At 46.8% G+C, this 18,040-nt stretch overlaps 1 pseudogene; it reads left to right on the top strand.

The window, feature by feature from the left end:
• LOC100448280 (nuclear RNA export factor 3-like) overlaps positions 1-18,040 on the top strand; it is a 117,868-nt pseudogene that overhangs the window by 145 nt on the left and 99,683 nt on the right.

The raw sequence follows: 18,040 nt of genomic DNA, 5'->3' as shown, positions 1-18,040 counted from the left end.
GTTACAACCAGCCCTTTGGGAAGCCAGGCCAGGAGGATCATTTGAGCCCAGGAGTTCAAGACCAGCGTGGGCAACATAGCGAGACCACCATCTCTACAAAGAGTACAAAAATTAGCCAGGCATAGTGGCATGCGCGCCTGTAATCTCAGCTACTTGGGAGGTTGAGGTGGAAGGATCACTTGAGGCAGACGTTGCAGTGAGCCTAGATCACGCCACCGCACTCCAGCCTGGGTGACAGAGCCAGATCCTGTCTCAAAATAAGACAGTTTCGAGTTCCATTCGTTTCTCCCACCGCCCCCGCTGTGGGTCTCAGCAGCTCGGGCGGCGGGAGGAGCCGCAGCGGCCAGGCAGCCCAGCTTCGCGAAGGCTCTCGGCAGCCGCGGCCCGCAGACAGCCGGCAACGCGCCCTCTCCGCCGCCAGGATGCCCAAGAGGAAAGTCAGCTCCGCCGAAGGGGCCGCCAAGGAAGAGCCCACGAGGAGATCGCGCGGTTGTCAGCTAAACCAGCTCCTGCAGAAGTGGAAGCCAGGCCGGGTGCGGTGGCTCACGCTTGTAATCACAACACTTTGGGAGGCTGAGGCGGGCGGATCACCTGAGGTCAGGAGTTCGAGACCAGCCTGGCCAACATGGTGAAACCCCGTCTCTACTAAAAATACAAAAATAATACAAAAATAAGCCGGGCGTGGCGATGCGCGCCTATAATCCCAGCTACTCGGGAGGCTGAGGCAAGAGAATCCCTTGAACCGGAAAGCAGAAGTTGCTGTGAGCCGAGATCACGCCAGTGCACTCCAGCCTGAGCAACAGGGTGAGACTACGCCTAAAAAAAAAACAAAACACAAAAAACAAAAACAGTGGAAATGAAGCCGAAAAAGGCAGCAGCGAAGGATACATCTTCAGACAAAAAAGTGTGACCAGAAGGGCAAAGGGGAGCAAAGGGAAAACGGGCCGAAGTGGCTAACCAAGAAACTAAAGATTCATCTGCAGAAAATGGGGAAATGAAAACTGAGGAGGCCCAGCTTCTGATGCCCAGTCTGATTCACCATATACTACGTCTCATCAGTGCTCCCTTTCTCCCTTGTTGTACAATCCGGAAAAATCTTTTTATCAACTATTTTGTAAATGCAAGTTTTTTAGTAGTTCCAGAAACTTTTTTTTTTTGTTTTTTGAAACAAGAGTTCTTGTCGCCCAGGCTGGAGGGCAGTGGCGTGATTTCGGTTCACTGCAATCTCCGCCTCCCCGGTTCAAGCGATTCTCATGCCTCAGCATCCGGAGTAGCTGGGATTACAGGCGCGCACCACCATGCACGGCTAATTTTCATATTTTTAGTAGGGACGGGGGTTTCACCATGTTGGCCAGGCTGGTCTTGAACTCCTGACCTCAGGTGATCCGTCCACCTCGGCCTCCCAGAGTGCTGGGATTACAGGCGTGAGCCAATGCACCCGGCCAGGTTCGTTTTTATATCCTATAATACAAAGCATATTAAATGGCAATATGGAATCAGCTCTGCATTTAATGTCTTGAACATTTTAAATTACTTCTATTCTCATGTCGTATTTTAGAATTGCTTCCTAAAGAAAACCACTCCTTGATCACGGCTCTCCTGTTAGAATTGTGTGGACTCTGTAACATCTTTGATTGTGGTAGTTCTGTTTTCCTAATAAGTTTATTTCTGCGCTGTGAAAGATGAAAAATTTGAATATGTAGTGTACATGCTATTCAGTTGTGAATTGGAGGGATGTCTGTAACAGCTGATCAGCATGTGAAGATACTGGTACTTGATAGCCTCTTAAGGAAAATGTGCTTCCAAATTTTAAGCTGGAAAGTCGCCGGAATAACTTTGTAGAAGAATTACAAAACGTGGCTGGGTGCGGTGGCTCACGCCTGTAATCTCAGCACTTTGGGAGGCCGAGGCGGGCGGATCACCTGAGGTCGGGAATTCGAGACCAGCCTGACCAACAGGGAGAAGCCCTGTCTCTACTTAAAAAAAAAAAAAAAAAAAAAAAAAAAAAAGGCCAGGCGCGGTGGCTCCCGCCTGTAACCCCAGCACTTTGGGAGGCCGAGGTGGGCGGATCACGAGATCAGGAGATGGAGGCCATCCTGGCTAATACGGTGAAGCCCTGTCTCTACTAAAAATACAAAAAATTAGCCGGGCGCGGTGGCGGGCGCCTGTAGTCCCAGAGGCAGGAGAATGGCGTGAACCCGGGAGGCGGAGCTTGCAGAGAGCCGAGATCGCGCCACTGCACTCCAGCCTGGCAGACAGCAAGACTCTGTCTCAAAAAAAAAAAAAAAAAAAAAAAAAAAAAATACAAAAAATAGCCGGGCATGGTGGCATCCGCCTGTAATCCCAGCTACTTGGGAGGCTGAGGCAGGAGAATTGCTTGAACCCGGGAGGCGGAGGTTGCGGTGAGCCGAGATTGCGCCACTACACTCCAGCCTGGATGACAAGAGCGAAACTCCGTCTCAAAAAAACAAAACAAAACAAATCAAAACGATTTACAATACATGGCTTTTTAGATTTTCGGTACGTATGTTAAGAATTGTGTACAAATTGAAATGTCTGTACCGATCTTCAACCAATAAAATCTCAATTATGAAAGAAAAAAGTAATAAAGTTCCATATATTGTATCCTCACGTGAAGAATAATTCCCACACTTAAGTGCTTGCTTTGGCAGCACACATTAAACAATGGAATGATAGATTCCCTGGCCCCTGCGCAAAGGTGACAGCCAAATTCATGATGGGTTCCATATTTAAAATTAGGGAAAAAAAATTTCTCATACTTAAACAACAAATCATTTCTTGTTCGAGTAGATTCTAGATATGCTGTTGATCTGAAATATAAATTTAACCGGGTTTCCCTGCTCTGGGAAGCCCCCCTTGGCAATTCAGATAAGGGTCTTTTTTGGAAGGCAATGGGTAGGAATACGGAGATGTCAGCAAAGGGAAGGGGCTCTCAGGGATTTCTATGGATCGTGCAGATGTCCTGCCAGGTCCCAAATTTCCCCAAAAGGTCCTGAGTCCAGGCAGAAAGGACCACTGGGCTCCAGAAACCAAATGAAGTGGCCCAGAGTGGGAGCCTTTGTCATCAGATTCCATGACTGAAAGATAGCCAGGAGCAGAGCAAAAATCCCAGGGGCTCTCTCTACCAGAAGATACCTGCTCCATCCAGATCAAACCCAAACTGTCCCCAGAGAATGATGCCTGGCTCTCCTTTCCCCTCGGCTCATCCTGCCCGCACTGGTGCAGTGCCCTGGTGTTCCCAGTCCAAATGTCTTCACTCCATCCAGTGCCCCAGGACGGTCACCTTGCAGTTCTCAGGGAGGAAGATGGAGTCTTCCACCCTTGTGAGCTTCCCAGACATCAGAGTCTGCCCGCCCCACTCCATTCCCAAAGGATGTTCTGCCGAGTTCTCCCAGCCTCCTGCTTCCCTCCAGGGACCACCCTTCATTGGTAAGAGTCACACTTCAGACAACCAGAACCAACCCATTATATTAAAAGTGTTCACAACAGGCTACTCATTCAAGACTGGTTTTTATGAAATGCCCACAAGAGGCAAATCCAGAGCTAGAGAGATGTAGAGTAGTTGCCAGGGTCTGAGTGGAAGAGGGGGGTGGGTACTGAAGGCAAATGGGTATAAGCTTCTTTGGGGTGATAAAAATCTTCCAAACTAGAGTGGTGGTGGTGGTTGAAAATATGCTAATGTTCATTTGTAGTCCAAACTACCAGAGACTGTGGAGGGGCAGAGGCAGGAAGATCTCTAAAGCCTAGTTTAGCCCGGGTGGCATAGCTAGACCACTGTCTCCAAAATAGAAAAATTAGGCTGGTCACGGTGGCTCATGCCTGTAATCTCAGGACTTTGAGAGGCCGAGGCGGGCGGATCACTTGAGGTCAAGAGCTCAAAACCAGCCTGGCCAACATGGTGAAAGCCTGTCTCTACTAAAAATACAAAAATTGGCCAGGCGTGGAAGCATGTGTGTAATCCCAGCTACCTGGGAGGCTGAGGCACAATAATTGCTTGAACCCGGGAGGTGGAGGTTGCAGTGAGCCGAGATCAGGCCAATGCACTCCAGCCTGGGCAACAGAGCGAGGCTCCATCTCAAAATAAATAAATAAAAATAAAATAGAAAAATTAAATCAAATGTGCATTTATGATGTGGTCTTGCACCCTACATTTCAGCTTCATTTACCCAATAAAAACTCAAAGCCCATGCACTCCACCTCCGTGCTCTTGCTAAGCAGTGCACATCCCACCTGCAAGGGACACTGAGGTCCCCTTCAACTCTACCTCACCCCAAGTCAAGGGAGGTTCTGTAAACCAGTGCAGGCATAACTTCCATGGAGTAAAAGGTGTTGAGGGCTGGAAGAACACGCATCACTCACTATGGCAACAAGAGCTGCTGCGCATCCCATCTGTTACTAGGGAGCCCCTTCTAGGGTCCTAAAGGCTTTTGTGAAAGTATCTGAGGTTGGCTGGGCACAGTGGCTCACACCTGTAATCCCAGCACTTTGGGAGGCCAAGGTGGGAGGATCATCTGAGGTCAGGAGTTCCAGCCTGACCACCATGGTGAAACCCCATCTCTACTAAAAATACAAAATTAGCTGGGCGTGGTGGCACATGCCTGTAATCCCAGCTACTCGGGAGGCTGAGGCAGGAGAATCGCTTGAACCCAGGAGGCGGAGGTTGCAGTGAGCGGAGATCGCGCCACTGCACTCCAGCCTGGGTAACAATAGTGAAACTCTGTCTAAAAAAAAAGTATCTGTGGTTTTATCTCGTGCGACATTTATCACTGCCACTGAGATTCATCTTGTCTACAATAGTTTGTGTCTTATATTAGCCACAGCAAACATTTCACATCTTACCAAGCAACTGACACTTAGATGCGAGGTTTTGCCCGGTGGAATGGTACCTTGGAATCGTTACCCACAGGAAATAGGATAAACAGGGCAGCTGTAGTCAAAAGGACTCACTGGGGTTGGCATTAGTGGGTAAGGGTTGAATCAACCACGCCCTTCCTGCAGAGAAAGCAGGTCTATTGCGAGAAATGATGGCAAGTTGTTGGGGAAGAAAAACTAAAGACACAAATGAATAGAAAAAAAAAGAAATTTTATTAATATTGACATCTGTTGGGGATTACAAAATAGACTGGATAGACGTGGAGGCTTTCCTAGTCTCTTAATGAAGGACACATGATTTGGATTGATTACACTAAATTGATGGGAGGCTAGTGTTTCAAATGACCAACCCAAATGAAGTCTCTGGAACCAGAGGTGTCAGGTGCCACGTAATCTGTGTTTTTAAAGAGATGGGATCTTGGTATGTGGTCCAGGCTGGCCAACATATGCTCACAGGAAGAACAATTCCTACACATAAATGCTTGCTTCGGCAGCACACATAAAAATAAATGGGCTGGGTGCAATGGCTCATGCCTGTAATCCCAGCACTTTGGGAGGCCGAGGTGGGTGGATCACCTAAGGTTGGGAGTTCAAGACCAGCCTGACCAACATGGAGAAATCCTATGTCTACTAAAAATACAAAGAATTAGCCGGGCGTGGTGACGCATGCCTGTCATCCCAGCTGCTCGGGAGGCTGAGGCAGGAGAATTGCTTGAACCAGGGAGGTGGAGGTTGCAGTGATCCGAGGTCGCGCCATTGCAGTCCATTCTGGGCAACAAGAGGGAAACACCATCTCAAAAAATAAGTAAATAAATAAAAATTAGCCGGTGTGGTGGTGGCCACCTGTAATCCCAGCTACTCGGGATCAAAGGTGTGATCAGCGCATGGTATAGCCTGGAAATCAAAGGACCCTTCCACCCTGGCCTCTGCAGTAACTGGGACTGTGTGCCCCACGATGCCTGGCCATGTCAGCTATGTCTGAAATGGATCATCAGGACAAGGCGCCTCACATCTTTAGGATCCCTTGAGCTCAGGAGTTGAGACCATCCTGGGCAAGAGAGACCCCCTTTCTATCAAAAATTAAAAACTTAGCCAAGTGTGGTGGCACGCCCCATGTAGTCCCAAGTACTTGAGAGGCTGACTCAAGAGGACCACTTGAGGCCGGGCGCGGTGGCTCACGCCTGTAATCCTAGCACTTTGGGAGGCAAGGGAGGTGGATCGCTTGAGGACAGGAGTTGAGACCAGCCTCGCCAACATGGTGAAACCCTGTCTCTGCTAAAAATACAAAAATTAGCCGGGCATGGTAGCCCACACCTGTAATCCCAGCTACTCAGGAGGCTGAGGTGAGAGAATCACTTGAACTGGGGAGGGGAAGGCTGCAGTGAGCTGATATCGCACCACTGCACTCCAGCCTGGGTGTCACCGCCAGACTCTCTTTTGAGAAAGAAATAAAAAAAGACCTCTTGAGCCCAAGAGATCTAGGTTGGAAGTGCCACCGCACTCCAGCCTGGGCAACAAAGACACTGTCTTGGAAAAAAAACCAAAGCAAAAACAGAACCCAACATCATCGAAGTCTGATGATAAGCATGCTCTGCAAATGTATCACCAAAATCAGCATCAACTTCAACGTTGCTTTTCTCAAACAGTCACACTCTAAAAGGATGCACTTTCCTTTCTTTCAGACAACAGAAAGTGCTTCCCTGTAGAGGGTCACAGCCTAAGATCTTCTTGCTCCGGCACCGTGGATTTTTTGTTGGAATCTTCCTTGACCAGGTCAAAATGGACACAAAAATAAAGATGCATTTATTGGCCCTGTTTGCGTGTTTTCTGGAATCCAGAGCATAAATCCCTAAAAGGACCATCTCCAGTTCCTTGCTTCAAAGAAACAGTTGGTTAGTCCTGTTCATCAAGGGGCAATCCTCTTGTGTTTTGTCTCCAGAAAGAAAAAGCAATGCCTACTAGATATACATTATATTTGCACAAGATAATTAGGCTGGATTTCTAGAGAACAGCAAATAGATTCTGAGCCAAGTGTTCACTTGGGTTCCAGTACGGGGACACACAGTCCCCAGGGAGGCATCCAAAATGGAATCTAAGATGTTGAAGAATATACATGGTCACACACACAAACATCCTCCAGGACAGACCACAGGCGAGGCCATAAAAGCTCCTTAATAAAATTTGAGCAGAAACACACAAGTAAGGGTAGGGCACGGTGGCTCACATGATTAATCACAGCAGTTTAGGAGGCCCAGGTGGGAGGAGCACTTGAGCTCAGGGGTCTGAGACCAGCCTGGGCAACATGGTAAAACCTCATCTGTACAAAAAATACAAAAGTTAGCAAGGTGTGGTGGTGCATGCCTGTAGACAGGTATTCAGGAGGCTGAGGTGGGAGGTGGAGGTTGCAGTGAGCCAAGATTGCACCACTGCCCGACAGCCTGGGTGACAGAGCCAGACCCTGTCTCAAAAATCAATCAATCAATCAACAATAAAAATGCAAAAATTAGCCAGGCATGGTGGTACATGCCTGTAACCCCAGCTGCTCCAGAGGCTGAGGCAGGAGAATTGCTTGAACCCAGGAGGCAGAGGTTGCAGTGAGCCGAGTTCCTGCCACTGCACTCCAGCCAGGGCCACAGAGCAAAGAAGACTCTATCCCAAAAAGAGGGCCACTTGAGCCCAAGAGATCTAGGTTAGAAGTGCCACTGCGCTCCAGCCTGGGCAACAGATACCCTGTCTTAGATAAAAAAATAAAACAAAAACAAAACCCCACCATTATCCATGTCTGATGATCAGCACACTCTGCAAATGTATAACCAAGATCAGCGTCAACTTCAACGTTGCTTTTCTCAAACCGTAACTCTCTGAAAGGAAGCACTTTCTTTTCTTTCAGACAACAGAAAGTGCTTCTTTCCTCGAGAAGGTCACAGCCTGAGATCTTCTTGCTCCAGCACCGTGGATTTTTTGTTGGAATTTTCCTAGATCAAGTTAAAATGGACAAAAACATAAAGATGCATTTATTGGCCCTGTTTGCATGTTTTCTGGAATCCAGAATATAAACCCCTAAAAGGACCATCTCCGGTTCTTTGCTTCAAAGAATCAGTAGGTTAGCTTTGTTCATCAAGGGGCAATCCTCCTGAGTTTTGTCTCTGGAAAGAAAAAGCAATGCCTACTACACGTACCTTATATTTAACCAAGAGAATTGGGCTGGATTTCTAGAGAAGAGCAATGGATGAGCCAAGTGTTCACTCAAGTTCTAGTACAGGGACACACAGTCCCAATGGGCGCACCCAAAATTGAGTCTATGATGTTGAAGAATATACATTGTCACACACACAAACATTCTCCAGGATAGACCACAGGCTTGGTCATAAAAACTCGTCCAAATTTGAACCTAAATACACAAGTACCAATGGGGCATGGTGGCTCACACCTCTAATCCCAGCACTTTAGGAGGCCGAGACGGGAGAATCACCTAACCTCAGGAGTTCAAGACCAGCCCCAGCAACATGGTGTAACCCCATGTGTACAAAAAATACAAAAGTGAGCCGGGTGTGGTGGTGCATGCCTGTAGACACCAATGCAGCAGGCTTAGGTAGGAGGCGGAGGTTGCAGTGAGCCAAGATCGCACCACTACACTCCAGCCTGGGTGACAGAGCCAGACCTTGTCTCAAAAATAACCAACCAAACAAATAAAACACACACACACAAAGAAACAAAAAATACCCAAGTTGATATCAGAGTATTCTCTGTATTTAGAACAGTATTTTGTGTGTATATGATATTTTATATATAAAGAATATATGATAAAATATACATTATATATTTTTGAGACCCTGTCTCAAAGTTCCATATATTATATGCTCACAGGAAGAATAATTCCTACACGAGTGCTTGCTTTGGCAGTGCACATAAAAAAAATTGGAATGACAGAGATTACGCTGGCCCCTGCACAAAGGTGACATCCAAATTCATGATGGTCTCATATTTGTCTATTTAATTTCATTTTTATTGTTTATTTTATTTATTTTTGAGATGGAATCTTGCTCTGTGGCTCAGGCTGAAGTGCAATGGCGTGATTTCAGCTCACTGAAATCTCCTCCTCCTGGGTTCAAGCGATTCTCCTGCCTTAACCTCTGAGTAGCTGGAAATACAGATGTGCACCACTGCACCCAGCTAATTTTTGTATTTTTAGTAGAGACGAGGTTTTGCCATTTTGGCCCTGTTAGTCTTGAACATGACCTCAGGTGATCCTCCTGTCTCGGCCTCCCAAAGTGCTGGGATTACAAGTGTTTGCCACCACGCCCGGCTGATTTTTTACTTTTTTTGAGACTGAGTCTCACTCTGTTGCCCAGGCTGGAGTGCAGAGGCTTGATCTCAGCTCACAGAAAGCTCAGCCTCCCAGCCTCAAGCAATTCTCCTGCCTCATCCACCCAAGTAGCTGGGATTACAGGCATGCACCAAGACCACGTCTCACTAATTTTTTTATTTTTAGTACAGACGAGGTTTCACCATGTTGGCCAGGCTGGTCTCGAACAACTGACCTCAGGTGATCCTCCTGTCTCGGCCTCCCAAAGTGCTGGAATTACAGGCATGAGCCACCGTACCTGGACTAGTCCCATATTTAAAGTTAGGAAAAAAAAAAGATGTCCACACCTAAACAGCAAATCATTTGTTGTTCAAGTACATCTCAAATACGTTGTTTATCTAAAATACAAGTTTAACTGGGGGCCAGGTGTGAACCAAAGAACGGTCCTTAGTTTCTTCTTGCCTGTGCATGGGTTAATATTCACATGTAGTCCCATCTACCAAGGACTGGGGAGGGGCAGAGGCAGGAGGATCTAAGCCCACTTTAGCCTGGGCGGCACAGTGAGACCCCCATCTCATGCATTTATCTCCTGCTCATGCACCCAATATTTCAGCTTCATTTCCCCAATAAACACTGAAGCCTCATGCACTCCACCTCCATGCTCTTGCTGAGCAGTGCACATCCCATCTGCAAGGGACACTGAGGTCCCCTCAACTCCACCTGACCCCATGTGAGGTTCTATACCAGTGCCAGAAAAATTTCCATAAAGTAAGAGGTGTTGATGGCCACACAGTGGCTCATGCTTGTATTCTCAGCACTTTGGGAGGCTGAGGCAAGCGGCTGACTTGAGGTCAGGGGTTTGAGACCAGCCTGGCCAACATGGTGAAAGCCCATCTTTACTTAAAAAAAAAAAAAAAAAAAAATTCAAAAAGTAGCCGGGTGTAGTGGCAGGTGCCTGTAATTCCAGCTACTCAGGAGTCTGGGGCAGGAGAATCACTTGAACCTGGGTGGCATACATTGCAGTAAGCCGAGATCAAGCCACTGAACTACAGCCTGGGTGACAGTGAGACTCCATCTTAAAAATAAATAAATAAAAAACCCCAGATATTATCCAGGTGTGGTGATGGGCACCTGTAAATCTCAGCTACTTGGGAAGCTGAAGCAGGAGAATCGCCTGAACCCCGGAGGCAGAGGTTGTAGTGAGCCAAGATGGGATCACTGCACTTCAGCCTCGGTGACAGAGAGAGACTCTGCCCCCCAAAAAGGACCATTTAAATCCAAGAGACCTAGGTTGGATGTGCCACCGCACTCCCGCATGGGCAACACAGACCCTGTCTTAGAATAAAAAAGCAAAACCAAAAGAGAACCCCACCATCGTCCAAGTCTGATGATAAGCATGCTCTGCAAATGTATTACCGAAATCAGCATCAACTTCAATGCTGCTTTTCTCAAACCGTAACACTCCAAAGGGAAGCGCTTTCTTTTCTTTTAGACAGCAGAAAGGGCTTCCCTTTGCAGAGTCACAGCATGAGATCTTCTTGCTCCAGCACTCTGGGTTTCTTGTTGAAATTTTCCTAGACCAGGTTAAAATGGACACAAAAATAAAGATGCATTTATTGGCCCTATTTGCATGTTTTCCGGAATCCAGAACATAACCCCCTAAAAGGACCATCTCCAGTTCCTTGCTTCAAAGGCTCAGCAGGTTAGCCTTGTTTTGTTCATCAAGAGGCAGTCCTCCTGAGTATTATCTACAAAGAGAAAAAGCAATGCCTACTACACATACCTTTTTATTTTTTATTTTTTGAGATGAAGTCTCGCTCTGTCACCAGGGCTGAAGTGCAGTGGCGCGATCTCAGCTCACTGCAACCTCCGCTTCCTGGGTTCAAGCAATTCTCCTGCCTCAGTCTCCCAAGTAGCTGAGATTACTGGTGGAGCCACCACGCCCAGCTGATTTTTGTATTTTTAGTAGAGATGGGTTTCACCGTGTTGGTCAGGCTTGTCTCGAACTCGTGACCTCATGATCCTCCCACCTCAGTCTCCCAAAGTGCTGGGATTACAGGCATGAGCCACTACGCCCAGCCCACATACCTTATCTTTAACCAAGATAATTGGCCTGGAATTCATGAGAACAGCAATGGACATTGAGCCAAGTGTTTACTTGAGTTCCAGTACAGGGGCACACAGTCCGGATGGGAGCATCCAAATGGAATCTAAAATGTTGAAGAATATACTTTGTCACACACACAAACATTCTCCAGGATAGACCACAGGCTAGGATGTAAAAGCTCCTCAATAAAATTTGAGCAGAAACATACAAGTAACAGTAGGGCATGGTGGCTCACACGATTAATCACAGCAGTTTAGGAGGCCTGGGCAGGAGGATCAATTGAGCTCAGGGGTCCGAGACCAGCCTGGGCAACATGGTGAAACCTCATCTGTACAAAAAATACAAAAGTTAGCAAGGTGTGGTGGTGCATGCCTGGAGACAGTTATTCAGGAGGCTGAGGTGGGAGGTGGAAGTTGCAGTGAGCCGAGATCGCACCACTGCCCTATAGCCTGAGTGACAGAGCCAGACCCTGTCTCAAAAATACATCAATAAATCAATAATAAAAATGCAAAAGTTAGCCAGGCGTGGTGGCACAGCCAGTAACCCCAGCTGCTCGGGAGGCTGAGGCAGGAGAATTGCTTGAACCCAGGAGGTGGAGATTGCAGTGAGCCAAGTTCCTGCCATTGCACTCCAGCCAGGGCCACAGAGTGAGACTCTGTCCCAAAAAGAGGGCCACTTGAGCCCAAGAGATCTAAGTTGGAAGTGCCACTGCACTCCAGCCTGGGGAACAGATACCCTGTCTTAGATAAAAAACAAAACTCCACCATTATCCACATCTGATGATCAGCACGCTCTGCAAATGTATTACCAAGATCAGCGTCAACTTCAACGTTGCTTTTCTCAAACCGTAACTCTCTGAAAGGAAGCACTTTCTTTTCTTTCAGACAACAGAAAGTGCTTCTTTCCTCGAGAAGGTCACAGCCTGAGATCTTCTTGCTCCAGCACCGTGGATTTTTTGTTGGAATTTTCCTAGATCAAGTTAAAATGGACAAAAACATAAAGATGCATTTATTGGCCCTGTTTGCATGTTTTCTGGAATCCAGAATATAAACCCCTAAAAGGACCATCTCCAGTTCCTTGCTTCAAAGAATCAGCAGGTTAGCTTTGTTCATCAAGGGGCAATCCTCCTGAGTTTTGTCTCTGGAAAGAAAAAGCAATGCCTGCTACACATATCTTATATTTAACCAAGAGAACTGGGCTGGATTTCTAGAGAAGAGCAATGGATATTGAGCCAGGCGTTCACCGGAGTTCCAGCACAGGTACACACAGTTTCTATGGAAGCAATCAAGATGGAATCTAAGATGTTGAAGAATATACATTGTCTCACACACAAACATCCTCCAGGATAGACCACAGGCTAGGACATAAAAACTCCTCAATAAAATTTGAACAGAAAAACAGAAGGCTGGGCGCTGTGGCTCACGCCTGTAATCCCAGCACTTTGGTAGGCCGAGGCCGGTGGATCATGAGGTCAGGAGTTTGAGACCAGCCTGGCCACCTTGGTGAAACCCCATCTCTACTAAAAATACAAAAAATTAGCCAGGCACGGTGGTGGGCGCCTGTAATCCCAGTTACTTGGGAGGATGAGGCAGGAGAATCGCTTGAACAAGGGAGGAGTAGGTTGCAGTGAGCTGAGATCGTGCGACTGCACTCCAGCCTGGGTGACAGAGCCAGACACCATCTCAAAAAAAAAAAAAAAAGAAAAGAAAAGAAAAGAAATACACAAGTTTGGGTGAGGGACAGTGGCTGAGACAGGAGGATCACTTGAGCTCAGGAGTTGGAGACCAGCTCGGGCAATATGGTGAAGCCCTGTCTGTAAAAAAACTACAAAAGTTAGGTGGCCAGGAGCAATGTCTCTCACCTGTAATCCTAGCACCTTGGGAGGTCGAGGCGGGTGGGTCACTTGAGGTCAGGAGTTCAAGACCAGCCTGAGAAAGGTGAAACCCATCTCTACTAAAAATACAAAATTAGCCAGGTGTGGTGGTGCATGCCTGTAATCCCTGTTACTTGGAAGGCTGAGGCAGGAGAATTGCTTGAAGCCGGGAGGCAGAGGTTGCAGTGAGCTGAAATCACCGCATTGCACTCCAGCCTGGGCAACAAAAGCAAAATTCCTTCTCAGAAAAAAAAGTGAGCCAGGTGTGGTGGTGCATGCCTGTAGACACTAATTCAGGAGACTTAGGTGGGAGGTGGAGGTTGCAGTGAGCTGAGATCGCAATACTACACTTTGGCCTGAGCAACAGAGCCAGACGTTGTCTCAAAAACAAAGAAACAAACACAAAACAAACACACAAACAAAAAAACCCAAACTGATATAAGAATATTCTTCGTGTGCAGAAGAGTATTTTGTGTGTATATGATTATATATATAAGAATATATGATAAAATATATATCATACTAGCCAACATGGTGAAATCCAGTCTCTATTAAAAATGAAATATAAAAAGTAGCCAGGTGTGGTGGCGTGCTTCTGTAATTCCAGCTACTCAGGAGGCTAAGGCAGAAGCATTGCTTGAACCCGGGAAGCGCAGGTGGCAGTGAGCCGAGATCATGCCACTGCCCTCCAGCCTGGGTGACAGTGAGACTCCATCTTAAAAATAAATAAATACATAAATAAAACCAAATATTATCCAGGTGTGGGGATGGGCACCTGTAAATCTCAGCTACTTGGGAAGCTGAAGCAGGAGAATCGCTTGAACCTGGAAGGTGGAGGTTGTAGTGAGCCAAGATGGGATCACTGCACTTCAGCCTCGGTGACAGAGAGAGACTCTGCCCCCCCAAAAAGGACCATTTAAATCCATGAGACCTAGGTTGGATGTGCCACCGCACTCCAGCATGGGCAACACAGACCCTGTCTTAGAATAAAAAAGCAAAACCAAAACAGAACCCCATCGTCCAAGTGTGATAAGCACGCTCTGCAAATGTATTACCGAGATCAGCATCAACTTCAACGCTGCTTTTCTCAAACCGTAACCTACCAAAGGGAAGCACTTTCTTTTCTTTTAGACAACAGAAAGGGCTTCCCTTTGCAGAGTCACAGCATGAGATCTTCTTGCTCCAGCACTCTGGGTTTCTTGTTGAAATTTTCCTTGACCAGGTCAAAATGGACACAAAAATAAAGATGCATTTATTGACCCTGTTTGCATGTTTTCTGGAATCCAGAACATAAACCCCCTAAAAGGACCATCTCCAGTTCTTTGCTTCAAAGAATCAGCAGGTTAGCCTTGTTCATCAAAGGGCAATCCTCCTGAGTTTTGTCTCTAAAGAGAAAAAGCAATGCCTACTACACATACCTTATCTTTACCGAGAACTGAGCTGGATGTCTAGAGGAAAGCAATGGATTTTGAGCCAAGTGTTCACTTGAGTTCCAGTACAGGGACACAGTCCCAATGGGAACATCCAAAATGGAATCTAAATTAGCCAGGCATGGTGGTGCACGCCTGTAATCCTAGCTTCTCAGGAGGCTGAGGAAGGAGAATTGGTTGAACCCAGGAGGAGGAGGCTGCAGTAAGCCATGATTGCGCCACTGCACTCTAGCCTGGGAGACATAGCAAGACTCCGTCTCGACAATAAATAAATAAATAAACAAATAAATAAAAATACAAAAATTAGCTGGGTATGGTGGCTCATGCCTGTAATCCCAGCTGCTCAGGAGGCTGAGTCAGGAGAATGGCTTGAACCCAGGAGGCAGAGGTTGCAGTGAGCAGAGTTTCTGTCACTGCCCTCCAGCCTGGGTCACAAAGCAAGACTGAACCAAAAAAAAGGACCACTCGAGCCCAAGAGATCTATGTTAAAAATGCCACCGCACTCCAGCCTGGGCAACAGACACCCTGTCGTAGAGAAAAACAGGCTCACGCTTGTAATCCCAGCACTTTGGGAGGCTGAGGTGGGCGGATTACCTGAGGTCAGGAGTTCGAGACCAGCCGGGCCAACATGGTGAAACCCTGTCTCTACTAAAAATACAAATAATTAGCCGGGCATGGTGGCACAGGCCTGTAATCCCAGCTACTCAGGAGGATGAGGCAGGAGAATTGCTTGAGCCTGGGAGATGGAGGTTGCAGTGAGCTGAGATCACGCCACTGCGCTCCAGCCTGGGCCACAGAGCAAGACTCTGTCTCAAAAACAACAAGGCCAGACGCGGTGGCTCACGCCTGTAATCCCAGCACTTTGGGAGGCCGAGGCGGGCAGATCACGAGGTCAGGAGATCGAGACCATCCTGGCCAACACAGTGAAACCCCGTGTCTACTAAAAATACAAAGAATTAGCCAGGCGTAGTGGTGGACGCCTGTAGTCCCAGCTACACAGGAGGCTGAGGCAGGAGAATGGCATGAACCCAGGAGGCAGAGCTTGCAGTGAGCCGAGATAGCGCCACTGCACTCCGGCCTGGGCGAAAGAGCGAGACTCCGTCTCAAAAAAAAACCCAAACCAAACCAAAACAAAACAAAACCCCAGAAGCCCAAAATCATCCAAGTCTGATTATAAGCATTTGCTGCAAATTTATTACCAAGATCAGCATCAGCTTCAACGTTGCTTTTTCTCAAACAGTAACACTCTAAAAGGATGCACTTTCCTTTCTTTCAGAAAACAGAAAGTGCTTCCCTCTAGAGTGTCACAGCCTGAGATCTTCTTGCTCCAGCACCGTGGATTTTTTTGTTGGAATCTTCCTTGACGAGGTTAAAATAGACACAAAAATAAAGATGCATTTATTTGTCCGGTTTGCGTGTTTTCTGGAATCCAGAACATAAACCCCTAAAAGGACCATCTCCAGTTCCTTCCTTCAAAGAATCAACAGGTTAGCCTTGTTCATCAAGGGGCAATCCTCCTAAGTTTTGTTCCCAAAGAGAAAAAGCAATGTCTACTACACATACCTTATCTTTAACCAAGAGAATTAGGCTGGATTTCTGGAGAACAGCAATGGATTTTGAGCCAAGTGTTCACTTAAGTTCCAGTACAGGGACACACAGTCCCAATGGGGGCATCCAAAATGGAATCTATGATGTTGAAGAATATACATTATCGTAAACAAAAACATTCTCCTGGAGAGACCACAGACTATGCTGTAAAAGCTCCTCAATAAAATTTGAAGGGAAACACACAAGTACTGGTGGGACATGGTGGCTCATACCTCTAATCACAGCACTTTAGGATGCTGAGGCGGGAGGATCACTTGAGCTCAGGAGTTCAAGATGAGCCCGGGCAACATGGTGAAACCATGTCTGTAAAACAAATACAGAAGTTAGCCAGGTGTGGTGGTGCACGCCTGGAGACAGCTATTCAGGAGGCTGAGGTGGGAGGTAGAGGTTGCGGTGAGCCAAGATCGCACCACTGCACTTCAGCCTGGGTGACAGAGCGAGACTCTATCTCAAAAATAAATAAACAAATAAATAAATAATAAAAATACAAAAATTAGCCGGGCGTGGTGGCACATGCCCGTAATCCCAGCTGCTCAGGAGGCTGAGGCAAGAGAATCGCTTGAACCCAGGAGGCAGAGGTTGCAGTGAGCAAAGTTCCTGACACTGCGCTCCAGCCAGGGCCACAGAGCAAGACTCTTTCCCAAAATAGACGGCCACTTAAACCCAAGAGATCTAGGTTGGAGGGGCCATCGCACTCCAGTCTGGGCAGCAGACACCCTGTCTAGGAAAAAAAAAAAAAAAAAAAAAAACACAAAACTTCAACATCATCCATGTCTGATTATAAGCATTCTCTGCAAATGTATTACCAAGATCAGCGATGCTTTTCTCAAAGCCTAACACTCTAAAGGGAACCATTTTCTTTTCTTTCAGACAACAGAAAGTGCTCCCCTCTAGAGGGTCACAGCCTGAGATCTTCTTGCTCCAGCACCATGGATTTTTTGTTGGAATTTTCCTTGACCAGGTTAAAATGGACACAAAAATAAGCATGCATTTATTGGTCCTGTTTGCATGTTTTCTGGAATCCAGAATATAAACCCCTAAAAGGACCATCTCCAGTTCCTTGCTTCAAAGAATCAGCAGGTTAGCTTTGTTTATCAAGAACGAATCCTCCTGAGCTTTGTCTCCAGAAAGAAAAAGCAATGCCTACTACACATACCTCATATTTAACCAAGAGCATTGGGCTGGATTTCTAGAGAACAGCAATGGATTTTGAGCCAAGTGTTCACTCGAGTTCCAGTACAGTGACACACAGTCCCAGTGGGGGCATCCAAACTGGAATCTAAGATGTTGAAGAATATACATTGTCTCACACACAAACATTCTCCAGGATAGACCACAGGTTATGCTGTAAATGCTCCTCAGTAATATTTGAACAGAGATATACAGGTACAGGTGGGGCGTGGCGGCTCACACCTCTAATCCCAGCACTTTAGGAGGCCACGATGGGAGGATCACCTGAGCTCAGGAGTTCGAGACCAGCCCCAGCAATATCGTGAAACCCCATGTGTACAAAAAATACAAAAGTGGGCCAGGTGTGGTGGTGCATGCCTGTAGACACTAATTCAATAGGCTTAGGTGGGGGGTGGAGGTTTCAGTGAGCTGAGATCACACCACTACACTCCAGCTGGGTGACAGAGCCAGACCTTGTCTCAAAAATAACCAACCAAACAAACAAAACACACACACACACACACACACATACACACAAAATACCCAAAGTGATATAAGACTATTCTCTGTGTGTAGAAGAGTATTTTGTGTGTACGTGATAGTACATATATAAAAATATATGATGGCTGGGCATGGTGGCTCACATCTGTAAT

This window comes from Pongo abelii, chromosome 20 (genome assembly GCF_028885655.2).
Source record: "Pongo abelii isolate AG06213 chromosome 20, NHGRI_mPonAbe1-v2.0_pri, whole genome shotgun sequence".
NCBI classification, from domain to species: Eukaryota; Metazoa; Chordata; class Mammalia; order Primates; family Hominidae; genus Pongo; species Pongo abelii.
Note: the sequence above shows the minus strand (reverse complement) of the source record. Positions and strands in the feature narration are given on the sequence as shown.